We start from the raw sequence: 10,830 nt of genomic DNA on the forward strand, positions 1-10,830 counted from the left end.
CAAGGCAGGGGTCATAGAGTAGAGGTAAAGCAGGAACAGGTAAGGAGACCCTCACTAGCGAACTCTGCTACCAGTGCCCCTAGTGGTCATTAGGATAGTCAGTGCAAAAGGTCGATGCACTGGAACTCCATATCCAACACTAAAAATGAGCAACCTTGGTCCAGTCAGGATTCCTTAGCCCAGGGTTTGGCAAGCTTGGCTCTCCAAGTGTTGTTGAACTACAACTCCCATGATCCACAGCCACAATAAATTGAGAGTTGTTGTTCCACAACAGCTGGAGAATCAGGAAAGCTTACACCTGCCTTAGCCTAACCTGCCTCACAGGGTTGTTGTGAGCGTAAAGGGCGATGGGGGCAGAAACATGTATGGCTGAGCCAAAACCAGAGCTTAATTTGTGCTAAGCTTCAGCCTTTTCACCTGTTTTATAATGTTAGAGTCCAAATTGATTTAGTTAAAATAGCTGCCCCTGCATAGGTGCAGAACACATGTGCATGTCCTTCAACGCTGAGGATAATCTTCATTAGACATTAGGGAGAAGGACTTCTAGAAATTCAGCTCAGAGGATGGTGTGTCCAGAAACACATGGCATCGTTCTCTCTCTCTCTCTCTCTCTCTCTCTCTCTCTCTCTCAGGCACTGGCCCAAACCCTCCTAGGACTCATGCCATGCTCTTTACCTTCATCCCCAGTCCAAGTTCACCATATCCTGTTGATTGCACTGGGATTTCCTTCCAAGTAACTAGGATCAGGTTGCAGAAGTCTTGAAATTCTACTCAGGACAGAAGTAAGCTGGCATTTATTCAGATGCAGTGGATTCACTTCTAGCTCAGAGCAGAGCAACTTATGAGTGAACCAAGCACAAACGTGTCACCATTTTGAGTGGCCTTATCTTTTCTTGAAAATGTCACAGGCATAAACTGTGCGAGTAACTAGCAGCCGAAAAGGGAAAAGATTTCAGGAGATGTGAAATGCATGGCCTTGGTATGCCTCTCAAACCTTTTTCATCAGGCAGAAGAAAATTAAAGAGTCTCCTCTTGTTATCTTAGGAAAGGTTAACAGTTAATGAAGGCAAAGGGATCAGGACTGATAAGAGCAGAAGCAGCACAGAATACTGCAATAGCACAATCTTTTTTAAAAGTCCCTAACAAAACAATAAAAAAGGAAGTCTGCTGTTTGCAAGATACTCAAATTAAACACACAAAGGGCTGCAGCATTTAAAAAAAAATATATAGCAGCAAATCACAGTTTAAAGTTATGGCACTCCTAAAAATGTTTCCCCTTCAGATTCATTTGTTTCACTTTCCCATATCAGACCAGTAAACAACCTATCATTCAAGACTGAACCAGAACCTACAATTTTGCACAATAAAAATTGTAACCACAGCAAGCAGCTGATAGGCAGAATTTCTGAAGGTACCTCTTCAACAGGTGCCCTTTGACATTTGTGGAGAGGAGGAAGAATTCATGGCAGGTCAGTGTTTTTTGTATGATTCAAGGGCTTGCCTTGGACATAATCAAGATTACACTGAATATGTAATGGTTTGCTTGTAGAATATTTGACCTCCACCACTCATATAAACTTTCCCAAACACTAAGATACTCAGAAGGCTCTTTAGGGGTCCTCCTGCTTCAGAAGTGTGGTTGATGGTGACAGGGCCTTCTCAGTGGTAGCATATAGATTGTGGAACACTTTTCCCTAGAGGCTGGGCATATCCCATCATTGGTCATGTTTTGACAGTTAAGAACTTTGCCTGCTGACGAGTCTTCTGCTGATGGCTTACTAATGACTACTTACTACCTTTTCCTCTGTGAGTGGGAGGAGACCTGGACTTGAGGTAGCAAGAATGAGTTGTCCCCTTTGCTAAGCAGGGTCTACCCTGGTTGCATATGAATGAGAGATTACATGTGTGAGGAGTGGCCGGTGTGTGCGCAGCTGGGGGAGGTGACCTTTAACCACAAATTAACAGGTGCTTACCTCCTACTCCAAGCAGCAGCTGGCTGCCCACACTCCCTGCGGCCACAGATCAGCTCTGCCACTCACCTGGCTTCCATGGAGCCCATCCCCCACCAGTGGCCAGGTGAATGGCCGAGCCCATCTGCAGCTGTAGAGCATGCTGGGCAGCATGCTGCTGCTTGGAGTAGTAGTAGAAACATAAGACACACACCAGCAACAGTCACTGGAAGTACTGTGCTGGGGGTGGATAGGGCCAATTACTCTCCCCCTGCTAAATAAAGAGAATCACCATGGTAAAAGGTGCCTCTTTGCCCAGTTAGCTCCTAATGGTGCAGCGGGGAAATGCTTGACTAACAAGCAGAAAGTTGCCAGTTTGAATCCCCGCTGGTACTATATCAGGCAGCAGAGATATAGGAAGATGCTGAAAGGCATTATCTCACACTGTGCATGAGGAGGCAATGGTAAAACCCTCCTGTATTCTTCCAAAAGAAAACACAGGGCTCTGAGGGTGCCAGTAGTCAAAATCGACTTGACAGCACACTTTGCCTTAAGGAAAGATGGTTGCCCCCAAATTGCCTAAATAGCACTTTTCAGAATGGCTCTTTGTTCAGAAAAAGCAAGCCCAACATCAGTCCATCTTTTATTCAGAAGATATGCTATGTTTGAAAGATCCCATTACTAGAAAGTTTAGGGGAAATATTTATTTCATACAGAAAATATGTCATTTCAAACCAATTTGGATTCATTTGAAGATCCCATAATGATCTTTGAACATTTACTGTAAATTATAAATGTCAACTAATAAAGGACACATTTTCATTCTTAAAACTGGGGCATATCCAGGAAGGAACATGGATATGTTATTCCAGACTTGCATCAGTAATTGAAATAGATTCTTAACATGCAGGTGTTTCATATCATCATACAAAATAAACAAGTTATTCTAGTAAAAACTAATCAGCCTACTTTCCTTTCACTGTCTCTACAACTGGACTAAATTTGGTTCAGATCAAGGCACACAAGTTAGATCTCTTGCACCTCAAATGTTCACGCATCCACCATCTTTGATCGGGGTGGATTACATCATTACAAACTACACCATTGAGGTATCCCTGTTTATCACTCACTACAACTGTATCAAATTTTGTTCAAATAGGTTAGACAGTCCTCAAGTTAGTACACTTGCACCTCAAAAGTTCACATGTCCACCATTTTGGATCGGGGTGGATGACATCACCACAAACTACACCATTGGGGCATCACTATGTGTCCATACAGCTGTAGCAGATTTTGTTCAAATTGGTTAGACAGTCCACAAGTTAGTGCACTTGTGCCTCAAAAGTTTACATGTCTGTCATCTTGAATTGGGTTGGATGACATTGTCACAATCCATGCCAGGCATCCCCAAACTGCGGCCCTCCAGATGTTGCTGAACTACAACTCCCAGCATACCCAGCCACAAAAAATTGTGTCTAGGGATGCTGGGAGTTGTAGTTCAGCAACATCTGGAGGGCCACAGTTTGGGGTTGCCTGATCTACGCTGTTGAGGTATCTCTATGTGTCCCTACAGCTGTAGCAAATTTGGTGTGGATGACATCACAAACTATGCCATTGAGGTGTCCCTGTGTGTCACTCACTGCAACTGTACGTAATTTGGTTCAAATGGGTTAGACAGTCCACAAATTAGCCCACTCGTGCCTCAGATGTTCACACGGCTGCCATCTTGAACTGGAGTGGATGACATCATCACACAGCACACCATTTTGGCATCCCTATGTGTCCCCGAAGCTGTAGCAAATTTGGTTCAGCTCGGTTAAGCGGTTCACAAGTTAGCCCACTTGCGCCTCGAAAGTTTACGCGTCCACCATCTTGGAATGGGTTGGATGACATCATCACAAACTATGCCATTGAGGTGTCCCTATGTGTCACTACAAGTGCACCCGATTTGGTTCATATTGGTCCAGGCGTTGCAAAGTTGATAACGGAGGGCACACGGGCACATGGGCACACAGATACACACAGAAAATTATTTGTTTGTTTGTTTGTTTTTACGTTTTATATCCCACTCTTCCTCCAAGGAGCCCAGAGCGGTGTACTACATACTTAGGTTTCTCCTTACAACAACCCTGTGAAGTAGGTTAGGCTGAGAGAGAAGTGACTGGCCCAGAGTCACCCAGCTAGTATCATGGCTGAATGGGGATTTGAACTCAGGTCTCCCCAGTCCTAGTCCAGCACTCTAACCACTACACCATGCTGGCTCTGCCGGGTGGTCTCATAATGCCAGGTGATCTCATAAGCCTAGTGGAAAGTAGGCTAAAAACAGGCATTGTGGTAACAATTAACAAAGGCTAACAATTCACAAGCCATATACTCTGGAGATTTCCCACAGAACATTCAAAGAGCTCTTGAAAGTTGTGGACTGTAAGGAACAATTCATTGAAAGCCACTTTCTTAACTGTGTGATTGATTTTATCCCAGGTTTCAAACAATGGCCCAAATGCCATAATAATCCTGGTCAACCTCCTTCCAACAGTCATTTCTTCATATGCAGGAAACTAACAAATAGTTTGACTTGCAACTTAGGTGTCTCTTGCCTCATTATTGTTTCATTTTCCTTCCTGTACTGAGCAGAGGTGTATGTAACACTGCCTGTAGAAATTAACAACCCAAACTCTTAACTCAGCAAAGGCTTCTCAGCAGGGTTTCGGTTGAGTGCAGCTAAACGCTCACTACCCAGCAGCTAAGGAGCATATCCAGTTCATTACAGATCTCATCATCTCTCCCACCTGGGTTACCCATTTTGGACATACTGCTTTGGCACGCAGAGCAACTGCACTCCCTCCTCCTCTCCCTTCTCTTAGGCTGGTCTGCTGTTACACCCTTCCCACAACAGGGTTGTTTTAGTAACTGGTAAATGCAGGATGTCAAATATTTGCTACCCTGAGAGTCTTTCTCATGCTGTTTATAATGCTGTCTAATCCATGCCAGTATAAATGCTGTGGGAAAGGAACCTCCCCACACTGTTTTCACTAAGTGGCACATGTGTTCTTCCTGAGAAAGAACAGTTCTGCGCCCACAAAATTACAAAGGTCAGATTAAGTTTCTGTGATATGAATGATGTGATGACTCAGGGCATTAGGTACCTTGGTCAGAATGCTTGCCTTAAAATAAAAAGATGGAGCACGAAACAACTAATAAAAACTACTTGCGGAGGAAACTTGCCTCTTGTGGGACTGCCACATTAAAAGCAAGCAAGCAATTGGAGCTCTCACACTTGGTAACAGGGCAGAAATTCTGGACTGGAGAAAAGCTTTTGTCAATTTATTTCCCTCTTCCTCCCAACACACACACACATTTTTACTCAAGTGTTCGCTTGGAGTCTGTTTTCTGTAGCATGGCAAAGATCTGGAAAGTGTGAATCATAAATATGGGTACCTCTGAGCATGAGCAGAATTGCCATCAAGTCAAGACAGCCTCCTCTCTCCCTGCTGTAAGTATCCTTTCTTCCACTTGTTCTTTTGAATTTATATTTGCATATGGCCTCTAAATGAAGTTAGCCTGAAATTTATGGTATTTTGCTTTATGAGGACTATGGGGCCATTCACATGACCTGGCGGGCAGGCAGATAGGGGTAAGGCTTCCCAAACCTTGCTTTCCCCCCAGATGATTGTTGGTAGCCTGGAGGGAATGCAGAGTGAGCTCTCACACGATTAGCCCTGCTCCATGCAGCACAGAGCAGGGCGGATTGATCTGAGGCTGGCACTCATTGTCCCAGCCTCCTTGACTCCCACATTCAAGTGTTCAACATGTGTTGGAAGTGAAGAACCTTGTGCTGTCTCATGTCTCAATGACAGAGGGGGACAGACTAGTGAATCAGAGGGCTAGAGAGGTCAAGACATTGGTCATCCCTTCTCTACTGCTCTGACACTATCCCTTTGGTATGTAGATTGCTATTCTTAGGGACTTACTTACTTCCTGCCTGGCCACTTCCTCTTCCTTTCCCTTCCGTTCCTTGCAACATGCAAGCTCCTCTCTCCCTGCACCATGTGTGCAGAGATGCAGAATCCATCTGCATCCAGCTAGATAGATAGATTAGAGACAGGGGTGTAACAAGGCTGGAGTGGGCCCAGAGGCAAAATTTTAAAATGGGCCCCTCGCTGATACACACACACACACACACACACACACGTCACAATATATAGTCATGTGACTTGCCTCTGGGGAGCCCCTCGAGGTGTGGGGGGCCCCAGGCAGCCGCCTCCCCTTGACTAATAGTAGTTACACCCCTGATTAGAGATCCTATTTCCTCACTTTCCTATCTAGAATGGAGTTTTCTAAAAAATACTCCTCATATTGATTTGAAACTATGAACTGGCTCCAAGTTATTTACTCTCAGCATGCACATATGCCTAACCAAATTCCGCTGTGTTGTGCCTCTGTGCACTCTGCTATAATGAAAAAGGGTTTCTCTTACCAGAGAGAATTCCCAAAAACCTGCGCATTGCATTGGAGGATTCCTCCAAGAGATGGGCATTCTAGGCACCTGTCTCTGTGTGTGGCCAGGCTGGAAGCACGAGCAGGTAGCCAGGGTGAGGGAATGCTCGCTCCCTTAACCTCGGCTAACAGCCAGGACTGATCCCAGAAGTTAAGGGCACCAAAACGTCTTGCGGCTTAGTTATGGCAGTCCTACATCAAGTGGAAAGAAGAAAGGGCAACAAAAAAGCAGCGGCAGACCGTAGAATATCTCACTGTGTTTTTTGCTATCATAGAAGCAAACGAGTCCATTGGTCCATATAGCTCAGTATTATCTACATAGACTGGAAGCAGCTCTCGGGGGTTTCAGAGAGGTATTTCCCAGCTCTCTCTGGAGATGCCAGGAATGGAACCAGATGCTCTCCCATTGAGCTACAGTTCACCATTGCTTCTGAACTATCCTGCTCCATAGCTCCCAGAGATGGCCTATGGCTCAGTGGTCGAGCAAATATTTTGTAGACATCAGGTCCTAGGGCAAGTTCTGTCTCCAGGAAGCTTTGCCTCTGGCAAAACTGGCAGGAATGTGCCTCTTAAGCTAAAGCAATATGCCTTTCATACTAGGAAAAAGAATCACAGGCAACTGAAGCTGACAACTAAAATCCTTGGGCTGGGAAAGACCATGGAGAACCATGTAAGCCAGAGTAGACAATTTTGGGGAGAGAGATATCGATGGTCTGACTGAGCACAACACATCTTTGTGTGTATTAGAGATATGGCATCGCCCCCTTTTAATGACATTTTAATCTGTCGGTAAGGCTAGAAAACACAAGGGACTCTTTCCCAAGGCACAAGTATCCCCTATTGCTCTGGAAGCTGGGAATGGGCAATGTGACAGGAGCAAAGCTGCTTGGTGTTTCTTCCCTCTTGTGTTGTGGCTGCAAAGAGAATTCAGAGCCTCTCACTGTCACCCTCTATCTGCCTCTTGCTGAGATGAATCATACACTCTTTGCACACTGCATGCCCTCAGGCTGAACATCTCATGGAAATGCAAGCACTGTTTAGTCATTCTTGGAGTAAGATTGGCTTGGGCAGTGTGTGTGTGTGTGTGTGTGTGTGTGTGTGTGTGTGATGGGAGAGGTCTTTGAAGCCATGATTGCACTTGTGGCTTGGGCACTGGAATTCTTGTTTCTTCCTCGCAAAGTCCCTGGAGTATGTGAGAAAAGGTAGCATGTTATAGGAGAGTGGGAGCGGGGACAAGAGTGATTAAAATGGCTGCTGCCATGCTTCCTCTGTGTCGTCGTGACACATGGTCACATTGAGCGACGCGTGGCTGTGAGCATTGATAGGCTTCATGCGTCACACTGAACTGCCTGAAGCTAACTGGAGGATGGGTTTCACGTATATTGTCAAGCCTGTATTTTAGGGTTCTGCTGAAGAAGTATAATTAAATATAAAAAAGGCAATATGGGTTGTTTTTTTAAAATCTGTCTTCAAAAAACACAGAGGAGACTTTGAAGGTATCTTTCACAGTAGTTTAATTTGATGGGTAGAAAATTAAAAAAAAGTTACATCAGTAGCTCTTATTTTTATTATTGCTCCTCTGATTTCCATTGCTTCTGTTTTCTTGTGAAAGTAATTGCATAATTTTATCTTGCTTTTTCATTGTACTTCCAGTGACTGTTGTTGGTGTCTGTCTTATGTTTCTTTTAGATTGTGAGCCCTTTGGGGACAGGGATCCATCTTATTTATTTATTATTTCTCTATGTAAACCACCCTGAGCCATTTTTGGAAGGGCGGTATAGAAATCGAATTATTATTACTATTATTATTATTATTATTATTACATATTTGTGGTGAGAGGATCCAGTCTACAGTGTGATCATATGCCTGCTTACTTCAGAAGAACACTGCCATGTGCACTTGCCAAGACAGAAAGCATTATAGAACTAGATGCTGAGATTAGTTCTCCACGAATAGTGCCTGCTACGACTGGAACTGGCCTAATCGCCTCTTGAGCCTTTACGTATCTGGGTAAGGCAAATAACCAAGCACACAGTTCCTTCTGCTTTCAGGCAATGTTATGCAAACCATGTGGCCTCCCTTTTTCAAAGCTGTGTGTGGTGGTTTACAATGTCGTTATTGAGTAAGCTATGGCTTCTAAGTTTTACAAATCATACCTTCAGCTGAATTCATACAAGGATGTGCTTATAAAGATATGATAGCAATTCATGATAGGATTTTCAAATGTAACTGTTCTTCAGGCAAAAACATCATTTGTTCCTAGATCAGGGTGCCTTTGAGTAGGTTATATAAAGTAATTTCAGGGATGGATAAACCTGATTAAATGTTTGCTCCAGAACTCCATGTGAGAAAACCAAATGTGAAGCCCAGACAACATGACCATATTTTCAGTCCTCCTGTGCCACATCTAAAAGCCTTGATTTTGTGTTTGGCTGAAAATTACTCTGTTTGTTAATCAATGGCAAATTATGTGTCAAATTTGCAAACAGAAAGTGAATGAGTGTGGATGATCAGACTGAAAACTTTCAAACATTCATCTATATCTACCCACAACCAGTTGCTAGTTTGATGTTAAATTTATTTTAATGATATATTAAATATAATATATCACACACACACACACACACTTCCTTCTGCATGGAAATAGCTTGGACATTAACCTCAGTTGTCAACATCAATGATGGCATCATCTAAGAGCAAGTTATATGGATGTTCCCTTTGGATACAAGTGCATTCACAAAACCCATGCCAGAATCATTACAAAACATGGGAAATAAATGTAAAAACAAATCGTCTTGGAATCTGGATGCTGTCAACAAATACCACCCCATGTCACTCATGATCACAGCAAGAGCATTTTGACTCTGTTTAATAGGGAGATCTAAAAAATATTGTTATAACCTATAAAACCCTAAATGGCTTGGGCCCTGGGTATTTAAGAGAATGTCTTCTTCATCATGAACCCCACCGCCCACTGAGATCATCAGGAAAGGTCTGTCTGTAGTTGCCACAGGCTCATCTGGTGGCTACTCAGAGATGGGCCTTCTCCGTTGCTGCCCCAAAGCTTTGGAATAGGATCTCTGCTGAGATAAGAGCCTCCTCATCAGTGTTCCCTCTAAGGTGTGTGCATGTGTGCATGCTCACACATTTTTGATGTCCGCTCAGATAATTTTAGATCCCGCTCAAGTTGAATCAGGAAGAGCCTACCCTGAATCTGTGTGCACAGACACTGCTTCGATATTGCCACTCAGAACAAAACTCATTCTGCACACAGATGAAAAAAATTAGAGAGAACACTGCTCCTCATTCTGACAACTTTTAAACAGTTTTAAAGATGCATTTGTTCGCCCAGGCTTTTAATTAAATACTGTTTTAATGGTTGTAACATTGTCTTAAAATGTTGTAATGTTCTCAAGGCATCAGGTAGCTGGAAAGAACAAACTAATTACACTGTTACAAACGCTCAGAGATCAACCACTGCAATTCTGAGATTCTTTTTCTCTTCTGGGGTTAGATATGTTCCAGCTGCCATCGAGGTTTTTCAAGCCAAGGTTATTCCCCTGCTTTTTTATGGCTCTCAGATCTGTATATACAATTATTTCCGTCCACTTGAGAGGGTCCAATCTAAATTCCTTAGGGCCATCTTTTAAACCCCCTGCTCTGTGTCAAATGCTAAGTTGCATTTGAAAGCGGGCTTGTCAAGCTTGGAGTCCTGTGCCTGGACTTATATCAACTTTTGGTTGAAATTGATTTATTCTCCTTCTGGCCTAGCTCCCCTAATTTTTAAGGATGAACATGCCGCTGATTGGATGCATCTAATTACTGAAAAGCTAAAATCATATGGGCTGTCAATGGAATATCTTCTCCCTCTGGGCTATGATAATGCTCTGGTGATCCTTAAGAGGCGTATTATTGATATGGCATGCCAGTCAGACTTAAGCCAGGCACTAACCCTGATAAGATTTGGAGCCACCAAGCCCTCACAAAAACCAACTAAATACCTGTATGACCTGATATATCCAGCACACAACAGAGCCCTGACATTGGCTCAGATGGATGTGCTGCCCTCTGCAGTACTAGAGGGTAGGTAGAGGAGAGTTCCTTGTTTGGAGAAACTGTGCCCTTGTGGAAGTGGGAATATTGAGACGGTTGGCCATATGCTTCTGTATTGTTCTTTCTTTCGCGAGCTGAGTACCAAATATATTGCTCCTCTCATTCTTAGATACCCTTATTCTTAGATAAAATTCAGATGAATTTTATATAAACTTATCTCTTGCTGATAAACACACTTAGGTCTCTCACTCAGTAGCCAAATTCTGTACAGCTGCGATTAAAATTCGCTCATCATGTGTCAGAAACAGTCAATTTTAATCATCCCTCCTCT

This window comes from Hemicordylus capensis, chromosome 1 (genome assembly GCF_027244095.1).
Source record: "Hemicordylus capensis ecotype Gifberg chromosome 1, rHemCap1.1.pri, whole genome shotgun sequence".
Taxonomy (NCBI): Eukaryota; Metazoa; Chordata; class Lepidosauria; order Squamata; family Cordylidae; genus Hemicordylus; species Hemicordylus capensis.